The following is a 22,968-nucleotide window of genomic DNA, read 5'->3' as shown; positions in this document are numbered from 1 at the left end:
ACCTCAGCATCATTGGGTTGGACGTGGAGGATGGTGATGATGCTGGTGTGACTGTCGGAGGCGGGAAGAAGATCCGAGGCCTCTGGAAACGGTGCTGAGGGTACTGCTCCACTGTGATGGATGGTTCCGTCGTTGGAGCAGCTCCGCTAAGGTGTACGGCGACGAGGTTGAAGCATGACAAGACACACAACATTAATCTGAAGTGGGACCCTAATATCATCTGCAATAGATGATGTAAAATACATCACCAAAAAGTGCTAGATGTAAAACGCATCAGCCGCGCCACGGCCGCTCCAACAGATGCTGTAAGTACTGTTCACTCTGAACTTAACTGAAGAAAATGAACTTCACAGTCGAAAGTCAATTTTATTGTCGAAACTGATTGAACTAGTAACAGAGCATTGCAATAGATGTTTAGGGCGTTCGAGCACTAGTAGCAGAGAAGCAGTGATCTAACTCAGCAGACGCTCGAGCAGGGAACGCACTAGCAGAGAGCAAGTCGTGCAGTAGCACCGCGAGCGTGTTCTAAAGCAGCAACTCCTGTAGCTGCCGGAGGTCGTGTAGCAGCAGCAGCAGTGCAAGCGAGAGCAAGCGCAGAGCAGCAACACGAGCGAAAGCAGGAGCAGTGCAGCAGCGCGACCGATAGCAAGAACAGAGCCGCAGCGCGAGCGAGAGCTGGAGCAGCTGCAACTAGTGCTGTTGTGGAAGTCGCCGCCGAGGAAGCAACGACATGGCGGAGAGACGTCGTGGATGGTGTGGCCTGCAACGGCGCCGTCGATGGAGACATGCCATGTCTGCTCGGTATCGAGCACTGGCAGCCCCGTGAGATCGAATAAATGATAAAATGCAGCGGTGAGTGCAGAACCTCCTTGGTGGCGCCGAGTTGGCCTCGGCTTCATCGAAGGATTTGGTGAGGGTGCTGCGGTTCTGGTGGGGCAGGTCAAGACGGCGTTGTGGGGATTGAGGTGGCGCGATAGACGATGCGAACGTCGGGGCAGCTCCTTGGAGGTGGAGGACGGGGCGGCTGATCCGGCGGGACGACGAGATCGACAACGGTTCCTCATCCGGTGCGGTGGATGAGGGACGGCGAGCTGTTGCGGTGGACGACGTAGTCGGGGAAGAGTCTCCAGCTGGGCGACAGTCGGGAGGCCGACGGAGGAGCGTGGGGTTTTGCGGGTTTTGGCGGCCTCGGTGTACGAATGGGGGGCGAAGGGGGAGGGGGAGCCAAGCTTAGGGACGCGCTTGTCCGAAATGTAGGGTAAGTTACCAGCGTAACCCCATCGGTTTTGACACCGCGACGTGGAGCTTCATTTCCGGCTGAGGGGTAGAAGGGGGATTTCGCGTGTCTGGGCTGCGGGAGCGATTTCGGATGAGGAGGGAGTTCTCGCGCGCGTCCAAATTTTGGGATAACAAGGCGCGGCGCGGGTTGAAGAAGCGGGAGTTTCAAAGCAGGTGAGACAAAAGATACTCGAGCTTGAAAATTTCGGGATAGCAAGGTGCGGATTCCTTGTTCGGCAGAACAAACTTACCGTGTAAAAAAACAATTCATACAAGACACAAGAGAGTCATGTCCCCTTTTACTATATTGCTATAGATGCCATTGAAAAAACTACAAGAAAAATGTAAAAAGAAAATGGGAGAACAAGATTACCCTGCACAGTACCAAATCGATTCACACTTCCCTCAACAACAACAAAAAGCAAATCAATTCCCACCAAAGAAAGAGTAATGTCCCTTTTTATATGATTACAGATGCCATGATCTCGAATTTCAATTTTTGAATCCACGTTATGTTGAATTCGAATATATCGATAGGTGACCTTGTGGTTTATAATTGATGTAGTCGTATATTTTGATCTTCCATCATATATGAACATTTTACTCCACCATGTGAACATATATATTGTCGTTTACCATATGGACTAAATTTGAATCAATTTTCCTTATTTGAATACGATTGTTGTCAAGTTATACAATAATTTAAATATTATCTTGATAACAAAAAAACATACATATAGCAGTAATCATATTTCACTATGAACTACATGTACCATACGCTCTCCAATTCAAATATTTGTATCCATTTTATGTTGAATTCAAATCATAGTACATTATTGTTCTAGGTAGCGAGATGTTTGGGATAATCTAAACCCTATTTTCATACGTATAATTTTTGGCTGAATTGTGACAAGTTTTGGTATAAGCCTCTTGCAAAACCGGAGATTCTCTCAACAAGTCTCGTGGTTCCGAGAGGGAACGTGTCACCTTTGTGTGCGAAACGATATACGTTGCCTCCCCCTGATTTTATTTACAAAGGCAACATAGAACTATATGAGTGCCTTGTTAAATTTTGGAATTATTTCGGGTTCATTTTGCCTTTTATACATTAATTGAGTTTCTGGACTTTTAATGTGCATAATCTAAATATGAATTGCATGCACATGCTCCGGTGCACCAAAGTGGGTTGAAAAATCACATGTGTGTCCTTGGTTGAATTTCTAGGTCCCATGGAAGAAATGAGAATGAAATTCAAACATCTGGGCGTCATGACTCGGCCGAGAACATCGAGAAACTTTGATTTTAAATTCATGTAAATCCATAACTCGCCTAGAAATCATGAAACTTGGCATGGTGTCATGTCATGGCACTAACATGTTGTGTTAAAAAATTGGGCCGATTTGGAAGCTCGTGGTTCTAAGAGGGAACCTGCCACCTTTGAGTGTGAAACGATATACGCTGCCCCCCTTGAGTTTCTTAAAAATGGCAACATAGAACTACATTAGTGCCCTGTTAAATTTTGGAATTATTCCGGGTTCGTTTGTCGTTTTTTATACATTAATTGAGTTTCTGGTCATTTAATGTGCATAAGTCAAATTTGAACTACAAGCACATGCTCTCGTGCACCACAGTTGGTTGAAAACTCACATTTGTGTCCTTGGGTGAATTTCTAGGTCCCATGCAAGAAATGAGAATAAAATTAAAACATCTAGGCATCATGGCTTGGCCGAGAACATTGAGAAACTTGGTTTTAAAATTCTTGTAAATCCAAAACACGTCTGAAAATCATGAAACTTGGCATGGATGTCATGTCATGGTACTACCATGTTGTGGTAAAAAAATTGGCCGAATAGGAACATATTTTGGTATAAGCTTCTTGCAAACCCAAGCTTCTCTCAAGAAGGCTCGTGGTTCTAAGAGGGAACGTGCCACCTTTGAGTGCGAAATGATATACGTTGTCCCCCTTGAGTTTATTTACAAAGGCAACATAGAACTACATGAGTGCCCTGTTAAATTTTGGAATTATTGCGGCTTCGTTTGGCCTTATTTACACATTAATTGAGTTTTTGGTCATTTAATGTGCATAATTCAAATTTGAACTACAAGCACATGCTCACGTGCACCAAAGTTGGTTGAAAAATCACATTTGTGTCCTCAGGGGAATTTCTACTCCCATGCAAAAAATGAGAATAAAATTCAAACATCTGGGCATCGTGGCTCGGTCGAGAACATTGAGAAACTTGGTTTTAAAATCATGAAACTTGGCATGGTGTCATGTCATGTTAGTACCATGCCGTGGTAAAATAATTGGCCGAATAGGAACAAATTTTGGTATAAGCTTCTTGCAAATCGGAGCTTCTCTCAAGAAGGCTCGTGGTTCTGGGAGGGAACATGTCACCTTTGTGTGCATAATTCAAATTTGAAATACAAGCACATGTTCCAGTGCACCAAAGTTGGTTGAAAAATCACATGTGTGTCCTCGGGTAAATTTCTAGGTTACATGCAAGAAATGGGAATGAAATTCAAAATTCTGGGCGTCGTGGCTAGGTTGGAAACATTGAGAAACTTAGTTTTTTAATTCCTGTAAATCCAAAACACGCATGAAAATAATGAAACTTGGCTTGGTGCCATGACATGGCACCAACATGCTGTGGTAAATTTGCAGTCCGATTTGCGAAGGCGCACACATTAACAATCAACAAAGTCATTTTGGAACAAGTGCTATCACGTTACAATCGGAAACACAAGTATTGTTGAAATCGTGGGCGTTCTACTTACTAGTACCATTTGCGTGCCGCCACGCGTCCCCATTTTTTATTAGCTAGGAGACGCTGTGCAGGGTAGCTATTTGAGTACGAGAGGCGTGCGATCAGACCCCTACGCGTGCTTATCGGGAGGAGAGCCCTTTGACCTCCATATGCCGTCCACCTCTCTCCCAAGGTCTCCATTAATGGCGCCCGAGCCTCTGTTTAATGGCGTGGCTTTGTCTCACTCAACTGAGATTTAAGAGAGAAAAAAGAAAATCTGAAAGCACGGATCTTGATGTAAGATCCGACGGACCTATATAGCATCTACTGCGACTTATAGCAAGACTAATGAATATATAAGGACGATTAATTTTTTTTGATCAAAGAAGGGCTTGTCCCTTCCGATTTTCATTACTGAAAACCACCACAATTCACAAGAAGTTCAGCACAACTCCAGCCTAACACGAAGGACTAAAAGCTACCAGATTGAAATCGCAACATCCCAAGAGGCCAACAAAGGCCAAATATCCGTGCTAGAACCCAACATTTCACAACTGACGACACAATACACATCCTAAACCGATTATTACATCAAAAGAAACCAGGAAATTGAAGGAAGCCCAGCAGCAACTAGAAGAACAGCAACGCCAGGGTCGCCACAGCAAGAGTTTTCTTCATTCCAGCCTCGCAACATTGATCTTTCACAGAAAGATAAGGACGATTAATTGTCTTACATAATTAGAAAGATAATTAAAAAAGCCACATGCGGCTACGCCCGAAATACACAAGGGCAAAAGAAGAAGGAAGACAAGGATCTGGCTCGCTGATCTCTACTTTCTTGATGCATTGCTGCAGGCCACGGGAACTAGTCTCCGCGGTGAGCGGCGATGAGCTCTTTCGTGTCCTCAAGACACTGCTTGAGAACATCCACGGATTCCTCCACCAGCCTTTGGCGCTCGTTGCGGAGCATGTCATTCTCGTCCATAAGTTTCTTGATGATGACGCCGGTCCTCTTCAACAAGGCATTGGTCTCCTCCTGCTGGTCTGCATTTCGGATTATCTTCTCCGTCAGCAGGTCGCACTCGACCCGGAGCCTCTCATTGCCCTCCCTTAGTACGCTGATAGCCTATTCAAACGAGGCTTTCATGTCATCCTGCAACCTCGCCCAGCCGGAGATCTGCTCCATCTAGCTATGGACGATCGCATGCATCCACCTGTAACAGTCGTCGCCTGCCCGCGAGAAATTTTCCCAGGCCGCCGCGGCGCGGCGGGACATCTCTGCTGCATTCATGGCACGGCAGGACATCACTGCTGCTTCCGCGGCGCGGCCGGACCAGTCTGCTGCATCGACAGCGTGGCGGGACCTCCGTGCTGCTTCAGCGGCGCGGCGGGACCTCTGTGCTGCTACTTCTGCGCGGCGGGACATGTCAGCTGCTCTCGCAGCGAGGCGGGACATCTCTCGTGCTTCCGCTTGCATGCTCGCCTCTCCCTGGTGGCAATCTCTCGACCCAGAACTCACGCTGGCCATGGCAGACGCAAGGGAAGGATGCTGAATGGCTTGTTTGTTTTTGTGGATGAGGAGTTGACGAGGAATGCGCAGTCATCTTGGCATACTAGTATTTATAACCGAGTACTAATACGCTCCTAAGTGGGAAACCGTTTAGGTTGTGACCGGTGTGAACAGGTTTGCAATTCAATATAGTGTGGAGTAATTTGGAATGTGACGAGACGCAAGCTCAAAATTTATTGACGGTTCAAGTTTCAAAGTGCGGCACTATTCCCGGATGGAGTACTTCTTTTTCTACTCTCTCCTTTCCGGTTTTATAGGGCTTATCTCAAAATTTTAGTTTTTCCATTTTATAAGGCTCAATTTGGTTGTTCCCCAACACATGTTCAAATTCCAAGGTGCATTAAATCATTACATGCAAGTATTAGGAGAAAATTGACCAATGCATGTACTTTAGGCATGCATGCATTGCAATTAATGCATTGATAAACATAATTTTTTAGCGCCACCAAAACCCACCATTTCTTAAGCTAAAGTAGACCAAGGTAATCCCTATATTAGCATATTACTAAGATAAACGGAAGGCACTGTAGAAACATTTAGGACGTGAACTTGTCAATCTGAATGTGGAGGGACACAAGTTTAGCCCCGGCCAGCAGCTTGGGCGGAAGTGTCAAGAAGGTCAGCTCCTGCACGTCGACGTCGTCGGGATCCTTGCTGCTTGTCACCTCCATTTCCACCTTGACGGCGTCGGTCGTGCCTTTGGGCTCCCCCGGCGGGCCGTTCGCCCACAGCTTGGCCATGTAGTGCGGCAGTGGGGACGCCCCCGCTCTGATGCAGACGACCGACACGACGATAGGTGCACCGATGTCGAGCACGCCGCCGACCAAGAAAAACGCACAGCGGTCCTCCTCCACGAACAGCAAAAGCCATGGCTCCGAAAGTGGCACTTGCAGCTGGAGCACCTTGCCGTACTGGATCCTGTGCACGGGCATGGGATGCGCGGTGCTGATGTGGTGGTAGAGCACTGGCAGCGGGCCTTCGTAGCCGCAGACGGGCACGGGGCATTTGCAGGGTGCGAGCGAACACACGCTCTGGTGATCGGCGAGCTTGTGGTAAGTGACGTAGAGCCCACAGCCTTCGTGCGGGCACTCCACCCTCACCGACGAAATGATGGAGTCCACCGCCGTGTTCCGCACATCGAAGCCACAATCGCGCTCGCACTTCTGGCACTGCCGCTGGTTCTTGGGGCACTCGACGCGGCAGTCCGCGCAGGCCAGGTGCCCTCCCTTGCACTGCAGAAATCAATCGAACAGCACATCAATCAAGAAAACTGCACCTTGCTTAATCAGCCGAACGGACGAGGTGTATTCGAACCTCATACACTGGAGGCATCAAGGGGCGGAGGCACAAGGGGCAGTGGAGGACGGTGAGGTCCATCAAGACCTTAGAGGGCTCCATCATCGGGTCCTGTTCGCTCTGCATGATCTCTCCCTCCTCGTGCACAACCATCTCTCGGCTTGGGCTGGGGTATTACAAAGCTTTACCGTCACATATTTTATACTACTTCAAGGTGCATTAAATCAACACATGCAAGTATCAAAAGGAGAGTCACGGCATGCATGCATGCGTTGTAATTAATGCATCGGTAAACGCAAATTATTGAAATATATCGAGTGCAGTGCTTTGATGTGTCGCGTCAACTCGTACATCAACGAGAAGTGTTATTATCCTCTCCCTCGCGGACTTAACTGCACCTGCCTTTGGCTGTATGACAGGTTGGCCACACACCTATCGGGCCCACCTGTCAAACACGCAAAGGCAGGAGTGTCCCTCCCTCGCCCATGAGCATGGTGGCTGGCAAGACTAGGAGAAGCTTTCGCTACACGCTCTCCCTCCCGCACGCGGTGGATATGCAGCAGTTCAATCGGTGTCAGATGGCCAGAAGCATACTGTAGTACTCCTCCAGTGCAGTAGTACTCCATCATTTGTTCGAATTCCCGAAGAGGCGAAGAGCCAAGCGCAGCCCGAACGCTCGTGTGGCAGTTTCATGTGTAGAGTAGTATAGGATAGCATGTACCGTGTATGTAAGCTTAAAATCGTTGGGGTCGGCTCCATGCTATGTGGTCGTCTCGAAGTTTTTAAAAAATAATTAAAATAGTCTTCTGGCCTACCTAACACCCTGGTGATTGTAGTTTGCACGCTCATCTGGTCAAGACAGGAATATATATCTTAATTTGTTTTTTCTTTGAAAAGGGGGGACTCCCCGGCCTCTGCATCAGAACGATGCATACGGCCACATATATTTTAATTTGTGGTGGGTAAATGTTAGAGGTTGCAGCAAATATATTGTACACTGCGGGTCTTTCAGCCAAGTTTAGAGGCAAGCATGTGGGGCCAGTGCTATGATGTGTCACGTCAACTCGTACAACGAGGAGAAGCTTGATTTTACTACACGCCTTCTCCCTCACCCATGCGCGCGGTTGCTCGCAAACGAGGACAGGCTTTTACTTAGTAGTACTTCTACAACAAGCTATCCGTCCCGATCGCAGTGGATGGACATGCAGAAGTGGATTCGACACTATAGAAGTAGTAGTAGTAACATCATTGTTTGTCTTCTCGAATAGGCGAAGAGCCAAGCGCAAACCGAACGTTGCAGTTGCGAACATTGGAGCACGCATATAGCCAGGCTCTTGCATGAGACAAAATTGCTATGTGCGCCCACTGTTGTACTAGTACGTACAACTACTTGCTAGTATAGCCCTGTAAACCAGAAAGGAGTATTTGCCCTTCTAGAGATTTCAACAAGTGACTAGACTACACCGAGACGGAGTACATATGGAGCAAAATGGGTGAATCTGCACCGTAAATAAATACGTACTAGTTCTATCGTTCTCCTCTCCGAGGTGCACAATATTGAGTATACTGACTAGTCTCTTTTTGACACACATTTACGTTTTTTTACACAGTACAGACGCAAGCGCTCATATACACGCGCATACACTCACCCCTACGAACGCACACACGCACGACACTACCATCTTGAAATTTATGAAGTCACCATAGGCACCTCGTCGTCGACGGGTCGATAGGTGCTTGAATGCTAAGGAGGGAGAGGGTAGCGGTTCCCGAGATGTTGAACGGTCAATGATGCATCCTCAATTACATGCAGAGGGGATTAATTGGAGAAGCAGAATAGAGCCAGCATGATGTGAATGCAAACGAGTTTGGACTCTCATATAATAAAGGCGCCCCACCACTCCAATCCATCTACTCCCAAGTCTCTGCGCAACACTGCTCACTCCAATCCAAGACCAAGTGACCAGAAGCCACAAGCACCTATGGAGGCGATGGACGCGAGCGGCAGTCGGCTGTGCCAAATCATCCAAGGCGCCGGCCTGCGGCCCCGCACTATGCAGCGTTTCCAGACGGTGCTGGCGACCGCAAGCATCGTAGCCCTCACCGACGCCGGCTTCGCCTCTCGCATGGACGACATGATGGTCAACTCCATCCGCAAGTTCACCGCCGTCAAGAAGTGCGCGGACGACCTTGCTGTACTGCTCCAGCCCGCGCGCCCAGGCTCCTCATTGCCTTCCACCCTCATCGGCCTACATGGTGACGAACTCTTTCAAGCCCTGGTGGCCCTGCAGGTGCCAGAGGTCGTGACGAAGAATGTGCACCTCGAGGCCGCGCTCGCCGCGCAGCGCCTCGCCATGCAAGAAACCGTCGACCTGCACATCCACGTCTACGAGGAAATCGTCTACATAGGCCACTACAAGGCAAGCGAGGATAGAAAGACATTGGCCTTCTTCCAGCGGCTGGAATCTTTGGACGCCATTGTTCAGAAGCACGTCGACCTGGCCACGAAAGCCGCTGCTACTTAGGCGCCGTTCGGTGGGCCGGCGCCCTGAGTCCAGGAGGTGGACATCGTCGATGGATGCATCTCTTCTTCTTGCCTCCTATAACCAGCACTGCATCGCCTCGTGGCCTTAATGTTTTATTAGTATAGTACTCCCTTTGTTCCCAAATATAAATCTTTCTAAAGATTCCAGCAAGTGACTACTACATACGGAGCAAAATGAGTGAATCTACACTCTAAACTATGTCTACATACATCTGTATGATGTATTCCATTTGAAATAGTATCTAAAAAGGCTTATATTTATGAACGGAGGGAGCATATGGCATTTTTATTCCAGTCGTAACGTTTTCACTGTGAGGTGGGGTCACAGTTGAGCAAACCCACCCCGCCCACCGGGCGTCGGCCGAGTTTAGAATTAGAAAAGAGAAACGAGGGAGGAGAGCTAGCTGTAGCACGGACGCTGTTGTCAGATGGGACTCGTGTTTATATAATAGGAGTACTAAGCACTCGTGCCTCTTTTTTTCTTTTTTGAGGGAAAAATTAGTCGTATGTCTAGTACCACTAGTTGGGTGCGTGCGACCTGTAGCTGTCATCACTTTAGGTCTCCTTTTAGAATCGCGGCTACGCTTCACAGTACATATTATTTCACGCATTTATCCTCCTATATGTACTCCTAGGCTATTTCCACGTGCTCCCATTCGCTGACATGTGGGATATAGAGCATCTGGGTCATAGTGCATGCACGACTCGGAGCATATGCCGGGGTACTTTACATTTCATACCTCACGAACTTCATGCAAATCCCCCGCAGAAGAATAAATAAATGAATGAATTACTACATGAAACCGGATTATTTTCATGGAAACTGGAGCACGTTCATTAAATTTTGGACATAACACGTTTATAAAAAATGACCGGAGCGAAACCAGTCTAAGGGCCTCTTTGATTTTTCCCACAAAAAAAGGGCCTCTTTGATTCGCAGGATACTGAAAACACAAGAATGGGGAAAGTATGATGGCGATGAACCGAGACGAGGAGAACTCTAACTCAGTCAGAGGTTAGAGTTAGATTCTAACCCTGAACTAACTCTAAACCAAAGAGGTGTATGGATGGCAGGGTTAGATTGACAATAAATGCTCTCTCTCAATCATTTGACTACTTTGGACCCTATTTCCTGCCGGATTTGGAGGGTGCTTGGATACGTTTTAGTTCCATGACTAAAAGTAGTGAGACTACAACTTGCTAGCCTCACCCATGCTTGGATCCAAATACTAAAGAGATTAAAATCAAGCTAACGAGCATTTATTATCCTCCAAACCCTCCAATCCAGAACTCGCGTGTGTTAAAGGAGAGGAATTAAATGAGGAGAGAGATGACTAATCCACATTTTAGTAGGGGTACCCTTGACTAAATTTTTTTAGTCTGAAGACTAGTTTTAGCCCCTCTTTAGTCAGGGGTGCTTGGAACTTTTAGCCTCTTAAAGAGACTATTATTGGTCAGACTAAAATAAGTCCCTTGGATCCAAGCACCCTCTTGGTGTGGCCGGCTCTTCTGTGGCCTCCTCCCGCTCACAATCGACATAAACGAACCATCTATACAAATCAAGCATGCAAAGCATGATAATTTTTACTTTGTCCATACAAATGAGATATCCCACTTAAACATACAAGTCGTCAATCAAGCTGCACAAAATAAAAAAACACTTCATGAAACAAAGAATGAGCTAACTCATCACGGAAGTCATTCACGATAGGGAGGGAGCCCGGAGCCCTTCACGCACCGAGGGAGGAGCTATCCATTGTCGCTCTGGAGGAAGGCTCTGTAGAGCCCAAGCCCTAGGAACCCCTCCGACGCCGGCCCTTGCGAGTTGAGGTCGACACCGGCATGGGTAGCAGGGCCGCTTGCCGCCGACTGGGAACTTAATCTTTGGGCCTCTAGAAATAATGCAAGCCTGTAACTAAAATACCTAGAAAGGTGAACTGGATCTTTGGGCCTCTAGAAATAATGCAAGCCTGAAACTGAAATACCTAGAAAGGTGAACTGAATCTTTGGGCCTCTAGAAATAATGCAAGCCTGAAATTGGAATACCTAGAAAGGTGAACTGAATCTTTGGGCCTCTAGAAATAATGAAAGCCTGAAATTGAAATACCTAGAAAGGTGACCTGAATCTTTGGGCCTCTAGAAAGATTTATTACCTCCTCAAGCAGCATCAAACAATTCGATGCGTGCACCACAAATCTATACCATGTTTGATCAGGATCTACTTTTCCAAATCAGAATTAGCGCTAGAGCAAGCAAGATCACTGATATGGCCGTGAGACAGAGAAGGAACGAACAAACTCACCCCTCTCGCGACCTCTCTGGTAGATGCGCCGCCGCCGCGCACGAAAGAGGGAGAAAAACGACTGGTGAAGGGGGAGCGGGGCGACCTTCGAAGGCCAGAGGGAGAGGGCGGCCGGAGTAGGGTGGCGGAGGCCGGAAGGAGAGGGCGGCCGGAGGAGAGAGAGGGCGAGCGACCCTATGGGGAACAGAGAGGAGTCGTGTGATAGGTGGGGGGGAGCGATCTGGTGCGGGCAGGGGAGATTTTTTAAGTTCTCTTCTAGTGGGCCCGAGGATAACTAACCCAATTAGAACCTCTCCACCGGGCTAGTTTTTTAGCTGGGTTAGAGCAAACTAGCTCAAACTAACCCCTCTTGTTTCGATAATTTGAGGCTATTTCAACCCAAACTAGCTCTAACTCAGGGATCCAAACAAAGAGGAGTGTTACTGTACTTGCTACAGTGTGGACCGTAGCACATTGTTTTTTATGGCCATATCACCACATTGTTTTCTACTGCTGGTTCACTGGGCTACCGTGGTTCGCACTGCTGGTTCACTGGGCTAGCTGTGTGGTTCGCACTCCTCCGACCTGAGTAGTACTCCTTCCGTTCCTAAATATAAGTCTTCGTAGATATTTCACTGTGGACCACATACGGATGTATATAGATGCATTTTATGTGTAGATTCACTCATTTTTCTCCGTATGTGGTCCATAGTGAAATCTCTCCAAAGACTTATATTTAGGAACGGAGGGAGTAGTATAGTACTAGTATATACCGCATCATTATTTGCTCCTTACTACTCCGACATGTGGGAGAGCCAGCATCCGGGTCGACGTGTCATGCACCAGATTAGAGCGCGGAACGGAAGGGGGCATCACCCCGGTCGGAGCGCTAGTAATTCATGACTATAGTGAGTGGTCATATCACAAGTCTTTCCAGCAGTAACGCGCCGTCAAATCGCACAGCCCCACTCACTCACCCTCCTTGCCTCTCTGTCAAACCGCCTACCCGAAAACTGCCGCGCGTACTGCCCGGGAAAAGCCCCGCCCTCAACTTTTAACTACGCGAAAATAGTTCGAGCTTGTTCGTTCTATATAAATATAGTACTTACTGTATGTTTATTCACCCGTGGGGTTGTTCAATGAATGGAGGGGCGGGGAGCACAAGTGAACAATATTGTAGTACTACTAGTAGTAAGTAGGAGTTGTACAGTAGTCACCTTAATAGAGAGTTTCTTTTCTTTAATGCCACGTACACAAATTGAAACACGTGTTGTGGAGAGAGAAAAGATAATCACTCCACTATATATGGACGCAGGGGCCTCAGCGCTTGCTTTACTAGGGTTGCTCTCTTCATTCTCTCATCCTCTCCAGATATAAACAAGACAGCGATAGCGACATTTTCTCTCTACTCACCGCTGGTCACAGATCCGACCGGATCCCTTCGGCCGGTGTGTGTAGAGGACTAAAAGGTGCATCGTTCACGCGGTCATCGCCGCTGAGGGAGGAAACCCACAGCTGCCGGAGGGGCCCGATCCTCTGCCCGTGTCGTTCTCTCCGACATAGCGCCGGCTCGGGAGGTCCTCCGACCCTTCTTCCTCCCTATCGTATTGTCCGCAGATCCGACCTGCCGCCGCCGACATCTCGGCGACCCTCAGGTATAAGTTCTTCGAAAGTGGCCTTGCTCTACTACCCCAGCTCCCCACGTGTCTGCATGTGTATCTTTTTCTACTCCCAACAGCTCTTCCAAAGCCACCTAAATTTTTAGTATTATTAGAGGTAAAGCTACTTCATGCATTCGAACCCAGGGCTTTGTTCAAACAACGAAGAAAGGGGGGAACGTTGTAGCATGAATCTAGGACTTGATTCAAAGAGGAAATAATATGGTGAAAGTAGTAGAGACCGGAAACCCAACCGGTCTCTTGGTTGAAAAGGGAAATAATGGGAAAACGCAGTACAAATTGGATAAGGAATAGATCTATTATGGGTTGAAAAAAGGATAGAAAGTGGCGGCTGGTGGACAAGTTAACATAGTATGTCCAGGATTAGATTTGTTGCCATCACATAGTAAAAGGTCCCCAGGATTAGATTTGCTGCCCTCACATAGTAAAAGGTCTCAGGATTAGATTTTCTGCCCTCACATAGTAAAAGGTCTCAGGATTAGATTTGCTGCCCTCACATAGTAAAAGGTCTCCAGGATTAGATTTGCTACCCTCACATAGTAAAAGGTCTCCAGGATTAGATTTGTTGCCCTCACATAGTACAAGGTCTCCAGGATTAGGTTTGCTGCTCTCACATAGCATGAACAAACTCGACATCACCACTTTATGCCTCCTTGTAGGTACATTGTGCTGATGCGTCCACTATCGCATGTCCTTATACCAACCTTTTGCTGTTGTTAATGTAAGGGTGCATGTAAAATGAAGCGATCACACTGTTACCTTAGGGACATGTCTAACCAGTGTTATTGTTAATCTAATGCCTCCAGTGATAAGATGCAATTAATCTGTGTTACAAATGACACTCCTCCTGTTTTCCCCAGTATGATAAGTAAGTTGCTCCTTTACGCTGCTGAGTGTCCTGGTGTCCCCACGGTCCCATGCCCTTAAACCAACTCTTTAGCTGCTGTTGATTTTCTGTGTCTGGTAAACAAGCAATGCCACCATTAAAGTAATCCCATATTTTAAGAATCTCATTGTTGATCGTAATGCTTCTGGTAACATGAAGCATTGCTGACATTTTAAAATTTCTACTGTCCTTGCGTGACTGCCATGAACATAATTAAGATGCTTCTTTTCATTTTGTATATGTTTCGTATATTCTTATTGACCAACAACTCTTTACTTTCTATCTTTTTGTGCAGATAGGAATATCCATTTCACCTTGTTGCTATTGTGACCTTTTGGTGAACTGCACAAAACACTTTTTTTTGGAATGAGTGTCTTGTGCAGTTCAACTAAAATGTCACGTGGGCAACATCTCTCAATTTTGGTGGAACTGCACAAAATGGTGATTGGAGTTTCCAAAATCTCCATCAAGTTCTGCTGGTAATCTCGTGCAACATTTTATTAGCCTTTGCAAGATGAGCCGTCACTGTCACCACAATGGCCTTTATTTTAGTGGAACTGCACAAAAGGATAACAAAAATATAGTTGCACCTTACATGAGCCGGACAACCAACCTTAATGTTCCTCAATTTTAGTGCAACTACTAAAGAAGAACCTGCCAGCTCACGAGAGTAAGTACTTCTTGCTAGCTGAATGATGTAATCTTTGCTTCATTTCAGGTGAACTACAGAAAAAGGCGCATGAATTGAATCATGGAACTCAAGGCAGGCTTCATCCGAGTGGAGGTGCAGGTTGAGTAAAGGAGGACACTATTAAAGTGAAATCATGCTCTCCTGGTTTGTGCTATGCAAACAGGAATACTCAACTACAGATGTTGTGACGGTCAAGAGCATTCGCCAAGTTCTTCGATTGTATGACATGGCTAGACAAGATGGATTTAATCCCGATATTCACTTTATCAAAAGGCTCTAATGGGTTGGTTCTGAATCTTGCAAGCTGCGAATCAGTGAGATGTGTAGGCATCTTTGTTGTACTTATTATTTGAATCTTATTTGCTGGTTCTGAATCTTGCAAGCTAGGAATCAATGAGATGTGTAGGCATCTTTGTTGTACTTATTATTTGGATCTTATTTGTTGGTTCTAAATCTTGCAAGCTGGGAAACACGGCATGATGATGCAGAGGACAACAATCGTAACAAACAGTTCAAACTTGGTAGTATTATCTTTGTGAAAGTGCGACAAATGTGTTGATTGTGTGCGTCATGAGAATAATAATTCTAATTGTTGTGCATGTTGATCCTGTGGCACTGATAGAACGAGCGAATGCATTTCTTGTTTTAAGTATAAATTTCTATTAAAGCTAATTAAATTTAAGTAAAGTGACCACTAACTCTTGTTATTACAGTACCAATACAGACCCGCTCGTGAACCGACGTGTGGCCGAGGGTGCATCTTCTGTCGGGCATGCAGTGGACGAGGGAGGGGTAGTAACTGTTGTCGCCTGTACACACTCAGCTTACTGTTGAATCTAGTTCCCCAGGAGCTGAAAAACGAACTGCTGCCACCGCGTACACACTCGTTCACTCGAAGAGACTCCAATGGCGATCCGAGGGGTGAGCCTGCTGGATATGGACTTCAGCAAGGAGTTCCCCTTTGAGTTCGCCGTTCAGTCCTATGGCTGCACCAAGTTGAATGTGATGTACACCAACGATACGGACTCGGTGAAGCTCTGCCTCGCCTCAGTCCTATGGCTGCACCAGGTTCTGGAGCATTCGCCCGTTTCATCGGCAGCGCCGACTGCACCTTCGCTACAGTGGAGAGAAGGAAGAACGCGACGATTAGGCCATCTGGTGCAACAAGCTTGTCGACATCCAGAAGCAATACAAGATCATCAACAACGGGCAGGAGAAGGACTCCGTGGTTGACCTCGCTGAGACCATCATCGACCCCTGATACGCCAACATGAAAGAAGACGACCTGAACATGTGGGAGGTACCTCTGAATCTAGCCTACATAACCTATGCGGCCAAGGATGCTACGACATGTACAGGCAGATCTTGGACATGAGGGCGTGCTTGCTTCCCGTAACCGACGAGTACACGGACAGCCGCAGTGTCATGATCAAGCGTGCCAGGAAGGTCTAGATGTTGTACTTTATCTGTTTATAAGCACCTTTATCATCTGAGTGTTTCATGCATTAGCCTATGTGTCATAATTATCTGTTTTGTCCGAAATATTTCTTTTAAAAACCCATTAACCTGATTGCTTTTTTTAGTAGCTATTTGCTTATGTATGTAAACTAGTTCACTTGTCCGTAAAAAAACTAGTTCACTCGGCTGCCTTGCTTTGAATCTCCTTCCTCCCGACATATTCCCCTCCTCAGGTGGACCCAGCAGGTCTCTGAATTTTCTCCCACTTTCTTTTTCGATGTAATTTGAGTTTTCTCCCAGTACTTTCCCCTAGAACCAACTCAATTGTCCCACGTCTAGCCTAAAAAATAATAATACCCCACGATACTATTAACTCATCAAATTAAAATGATATTTTATTTCATAAGTTGAAAGTTCTTACAAACTAATAATAATAATTGTTTATATATAACTTGGCAAGTTAACTCCTAGTGATTGCGTACATAAGCTTGCAAAGATTTTACTAACGTGCAATCATGTGTTTATGTTTTTATAACATTTCTCTGTCTAGCCCAACATGATATTTTCACCCAGCCCAGCAAGTCCGCGGATTTCGAGAAAAATGCAAATGGGATTTAAACGGGCTGCATAGATGCTACATCATTGTTTCACCCAGCCCGCCAAATGGACAAAAAAACGTTCCACCCGCTGACAGGTCGGACCCACCAGCTATATCTTCACACGCAAGGAAGTGTCTCCTTATTACGCACCAAAAAATGAATATCCCCTGCTAGCTGGGACCCACCATAGTGGGTGGCTGACTTGTGGGCCTACTAAGTTGACGAGCACGGAGGGCTTTGTCAACTTAGTCAATATGAACGATTCTAGCTCCAGTGACCCTACGATGTCCATCCAACGGCCATAGTGCTTCTTCAACCTCTGGTCTTCTTGCTCCAGCCGCCCAAAGCTGCACTGGTCGTGCCGCGTGCTCCTGCCTCTCGTGGCCGGCTGTGATGCCGCGGAGGCCTCACCGCCCCCTACTACTCCCACCACTGGCCCATGCTATCCCTCTACTCACCCACACCCCCTGTTATTCTGCGGCGACGGCTGCCTCATGCCGCAGCCGAACCAGTGAACCCTCGTACTCCTCTCCGCATGGGCATCCACTACCGCGTCTTCCCCGGCTCCGCGTCGTCCCCTTCCTAGGCCTCGCCGTCATCCACCGCCTTGGTGCTCTCGGTGCGCCGTGGTCAATGTGGTCAACGACCGACTTCCATCGGAAGAGTACCGTATGTGGAGAGGCTGACAGCTGGGTCCACGGCCACAACCCAGTTTTTTTGTGATTTGCCAAGTAAGTCGCTTTGTCAGGCCTGTTGGGCTGCAAATCTTTCAAGACGAGGAGAGCTTCATTCGGCTGGCCCAGAAAATGGCCCATTAGTAATGAGAAATGGGCTGTACATTTTTAAAACACATCAAACCGGCAATTAGTTTAAAATATATTTTTTTCATTTCGAGATTTTAAATTACATTAATTTTTATGCGTGGAGAATTTGTTGGATTTTATATTGATATACATTTATTTTTAAAATCAGTTTGAATGTGAGTCGAAATTTCGGGATTAAAAACAGTTCGGACCACACCGAAATATGCAAAATTTTGTTAATTTTTTAACCGTGGCCACAATATGGGCTGTAATGCTAACAAAAATAATATGGGCTCCAAAAATAACCTTAAGAATTAGCAAATGCGCTATAAATTATTAGAAATAATGGCAGATGGGTTGTATGCTGTTTTCCACACATTTGAGGCTTTCCTAAAAAAAGGTTGACGCACAAGCAGTGACTGTTGGATGTCCATCAAACGGCCGCCGTGCTTCTTCAATCTCTGCTCTTCCTGCTCCAACCGCTCAAACAAGCGCCGGCGGGACTGCCTGCTCCCTCCTCCCGGCGGCCGACTGTGCTGCCGCGCAAGCCTCACCGCCCCACCGTACTCCTATCGCTGGCCTAGCCATCCCTCTACTCACCCACACCTGCTGTTATTCTTCGGCGACGGCAGACAAACCAGTAAACCCTCGTACAGTCGTACTCCCCCCTGCGTGGGGAACAACTGCCGAGTCTTCCCTGCCTCTGTGTTGTTCCCTTCCTAGGCCTCGCCGTCGTCCATCGCTCTGGTCCTCTCGGCGCGGCCTGGTCAAAGTGGTCAACGACCGACATGCATCTGGAGTGGACTGTACATGGAGAGGCTGACAGCTGGGTCCACGGCCGCACGCAAGGAAATGCCTCCTTATTACGCGAAAAATAATGATTCCTCCACCAGACATCAGGGACCCACCGAAAGGGCCTCTGTATTTCGCGAAAAAAACGTTACCGCCACTGACAGCTCAGACCACCAGCTATATCTTCGCACGCAAGGAAGTGCCTCCTTATTACGCTCAAAAAATGAATACCCCCTGCTAGCTGGGACCCACCTTGGTGGGAAGCTAACTTGTGGGCCAACTAAGTTGACGGGGACGGAGGGCTTTGTCAACTTAGTCAATATGCACGATTCTAGCTCCAGTGACCGTATGATGTCCATCCAACGGCCGTAGTGCTTCTTCAACCTCTGGTCTTCTTGCTCCAGCCACCCAAACCAGCGCCGGTCGTGCCTCGTGCTCCTGCCTCCCGTGGCCGGTTGCGATGCGGCGGAGGCCTCACCGCCCCCTACTACTCCCACCGTTGGCCAGGCTATCCCTCTACTCACCCACACCCCCTGTTATTCTGCGGCGACGGCAGCCTCACACCGCAGCGAACCAGTGAACCCTCGTACTCCTCTACGCGTGGACATCCACTGCCGTGTCTTCCCCGGCTCCGCGTCGTCCCCTTCCTAGGCCTCGCCGTCGTCCACCGCCCTGGTGCTCTCGGCGCGGCGTGGTCAACATGGTCAAGGAACGGCTTCCATCGGACATGGACTGTACATGGAGAGGCTGACAGCTGGGTCCACGGCCGCAACAAGGAAGTGCCTCCTTATTACGTGCAAAATAATTATTCCTCCACCTGGCAACGGGGACCCACCGGACGGGCCACCGTATTTTGCCCTTGACTACTGGGACCCACCAGCTACATCTTCGCACGCAAGGAAGTGCCTGACAGTCGGGACCCACCTGGTCGAAGCGTACGTAGCGTTGTCATTCTGGTGGTGAACGTGTACGTACATATATACTGGTGGATGTAGAGGTGCGCACGTGTCGTAGTAGAGGCGGCCAGGGTGCAAGAAAGAAAATAAGGCCACGTATGTGTACATACGGGCGGGGTCTCGAACGCCTACTTGCGCATACGTACGGTGAGGGCTCGTTGACATGGCTGGGTCGGAACGGAGAAATAGCGTCGTCGTCGTGTTCATGGGGAGGCAACGGAATGAGTCGTGTTCATCGGGAGGCAACGAAACGCGTGTGAGCCAATCGGTTGGGCCGGAACGGAATGCGTGGTCGTGTTCATCGGGAGGGCTTGGACAGAAGAGGCGATGGAAACGAGGCCTGGCGTACCGCACAATGGAGGAATCGGCCTTATGTTCGACCGGGCACGTTCGAAACAGGATCCTGTTCATCGGGAGGGGTCTGGCGTACCGCAAAACGGAGGAAACGGACCTCCTACGGTCGAAACGGGGGTCCTGTTGATCGGGAGGGGTGTGGCATACCGCAAAACGGAGGAAATGGACTTGTGTTGGAGCGCTACGGTCGAAACAGGGGTCCTGTTCATCGGGAGGGGTGTGGCGTACCGCAAAATGGGACTCCACGGGATACTGTTCATCTCCACCGTCGACCCCCTCCAGCCTCCACGAGCTACTGTTCATCCATCGTCGACCTCCTCCAGCCTCCACCTGCGACTGTTCATCCACGGGCTCCTGTTCATCCAGCCTCCACCGCGTGCTACTCCACCGGCTACTGTTCAACCAGCCCTCTCCACGGGCTCCTGTTCAACCCCCCTCCACGGGCTACTGTTCATCCCGCCCTCCACTGTCTACTGTTCATCCTGCCCTCCACGGGGTGGTCCTGTTGATCCAGCCCTCCACGGGGTCCTGTTCATCCAGCCCCAACCGGCTCGATCAATCGGGGTCCTGTTCATCCAGAGGCAACACCACGGGGTCCTGTTCATCCACCCCTACCGGGAACTGTTCATGCAAACCCCCCCGCAACGCTCACTGTTCATCCAGAGGCAGCATCGATCTGCTTCAGTTAGTAGCAGTAGCGAAGGAATCGCTCAATTGGGTTCAGTTAACAGCCATCGATCGATCGCTCGGGTTCAGTAACGCGTAGCCTGCAGTGCAATCGCTCGGGTTCAGTTAGAGCCCAATGGCTCGCTCGGGTTCAGTTAGAGCCAACTCCTCGCACACACGCGCGTATGTGTACGAGAGAAACGCGCATCGCTCGGCCCCCGACCTCCCACTGTAACCGGGAACTCCCCAAAATTTTCCTCCCCCTCGCTTCTACCACTGTTTTTTCTGTCATGGATGGCCCAAAGAATGTCATGCAGCTGCGTCTCCGGCCCGCCCAGGACGAAAAGCCCATTTTTTGTCATGATTTTTTGTCATAGAAGTAGGAGCCCACCACATCTATGATGTGACCGGGTTTTGTCACAATTATCATCATAGAAGTGTCATACGTATGACAGATAAAAATTTCGTTCGGCCCAAAATGTCACGGATGTGTCTTTTTTTTATGGTGAAAGATCCTACTACCACCCAATGGCGACGTGTGCCCGTAAGACACACAACCATGTTAGTAAAAGTTTTGCAATGTCTAGACTCGTCTTCGGCCAAGGAGTTGGAAAGGGGGATTCCTACAGGTAGTCGGCTCTGATACCAACTTGTGACGCCCCCGATTCAATCGTACACTAATCATGCACGCAAACGTGTACGATCAAAATCAGGGACTCATGGGAAGATATCACAACACAACTCTAAAACATAAAATAAGTCATACAAGCATCATAATACAAGCCAGGGGTCTCGAGGGCTCGAATACAAGTGCTCGATCACAGACGAGTCAGCGGAAGCAACAATATCTGATTACAGACATAAGTTAAACAAGTTGCCATAAGATGGCTAGCACAAACTGGGATACAGATCGAAAGAGGCGCATGCCTCCTGCCTGGGATCCTCCTAACTACTCCTGGTCGTCGTCAGCGGGCTGCACGTAGTAGAAGGCACCTCCGGTGTAGTAGGAGTCATCGTCAATGGTGGCGTCTGGCTCCTGGGCTCCAACATCTGGTTGCGACAACCAGGTAGAAGGGAAAGAGGGAAAAGAGGGAGAAAAGCAACCGTGAGTACTCATCCAAAGTACTCACAAGCAAGAATCTACACTACATATGCATGGGGATATGTGTAAAGGGGCCATATCAGTGGACTGAACTGCAAAATTCCAGAATAAGAGGAGGATAGCTAGTCCTGTCGAAGACTATGCTTCTGGAAGCCTCCATCTTGCAGCATGTAGAAGAGAGTAGATGGTAAGTTCACCAAGTAGCATTGCATAGCATAATCCTACCCGGCGATCCCCTCCTCGTCGCCCTGTTAGAGAGCGATCACCGGGTTTTATCTGGCACTTGGAAGGGTGTGTTTTAGTTAGTATCCGGTTCTAGTTGTCATAAGGTCAAGGTACAACTCCAAGTCATCCTGTTACCGAAGATCACGGCTATTCGAATAGATAAACTTCCCTGCAGGGGTGCACCACATAACCCAACATGCTCGATCCCATTTGGCCGCACACACTTTCCTGGGTCATGCCCGGCTTCGGAAGATCAACACGTCGCAGCTCCACCTAGGCCAACAGAGAGGTCAGCACGCCGTTCTAAACCTAAGCGCACAGGGGTCTGGGCCCATCGCCCTTAGCACACCTGCATGTTGCGAACGCGGCCGGAAGCAGACCTAGCCTAGCAGGCGTTCCAATCCAATCCAGCGCGCGCTGCTCAGTCGCTGATGTCACGAAGGCTTCGGCTGATACCACGATGTCGAGTGCCCATAACTGTTCCCGCGTAGATGGTTAGTGCGTATAGGCCAGGAGCCAGACTCAGATCAAATACAAGATCTCGTTAAGCATGTTAAGTATCCGCGAATGCCGACCAGGGCCAGGCCCACCTCTCTCCTAGGTGGTCTCAACCTGCCCTGTTGCTTCTACCGAGATGGAGCCACCTGTCCCTTCAACCCCCTCATCAGAATCACTTGCGGGTATTCAACGAGCTGACCCGACTTTAATCACCACATGTGTCATGTATATAAAGTATATAGTATATACCCGTGATCACCTCCCGAAGTGATCACGGCCCAGTAGTATAGCATGGCAGACGGACAAGAGTGTAGGGCCACTGATGAAGTACTACCATCCTATTCTAAGCAGTAGGATAGCAGGTAAGGGTAACAACTGTAGCAACAATGATAGGCTATGCTTCAGAATAGGATTAACCGAAAGCAGTAACATGCTACACTACTCTAATGCAAGCAGTATACAGAAGAATAGGCGATATCTGGTGATCAATGGGGGGGCTTGCCTGGAAGCTCTGTTGTACAGGGAGAAGGGTCGTCGGTGAC

The sequence above is a fragment of the Triticum aestivum genome, chromosome 4B (assembly GCF_018294505.1).
Source record: "Triticum aestivum cultivar Chinese Spring chromosome 4B, IWGSC CS RefSeq v2.1, whole genome shotgun sequence".
In the NCBI taxonomy this organism is placed as follows: Eukaryota; Viridiplantae; Streptophyta; class Magnoliopsida; order Poales; family Poaceae; genus Triticum; species Triticum aestivum.
This window is presented reverse-complemented; position numbering follows the sequence as displayed.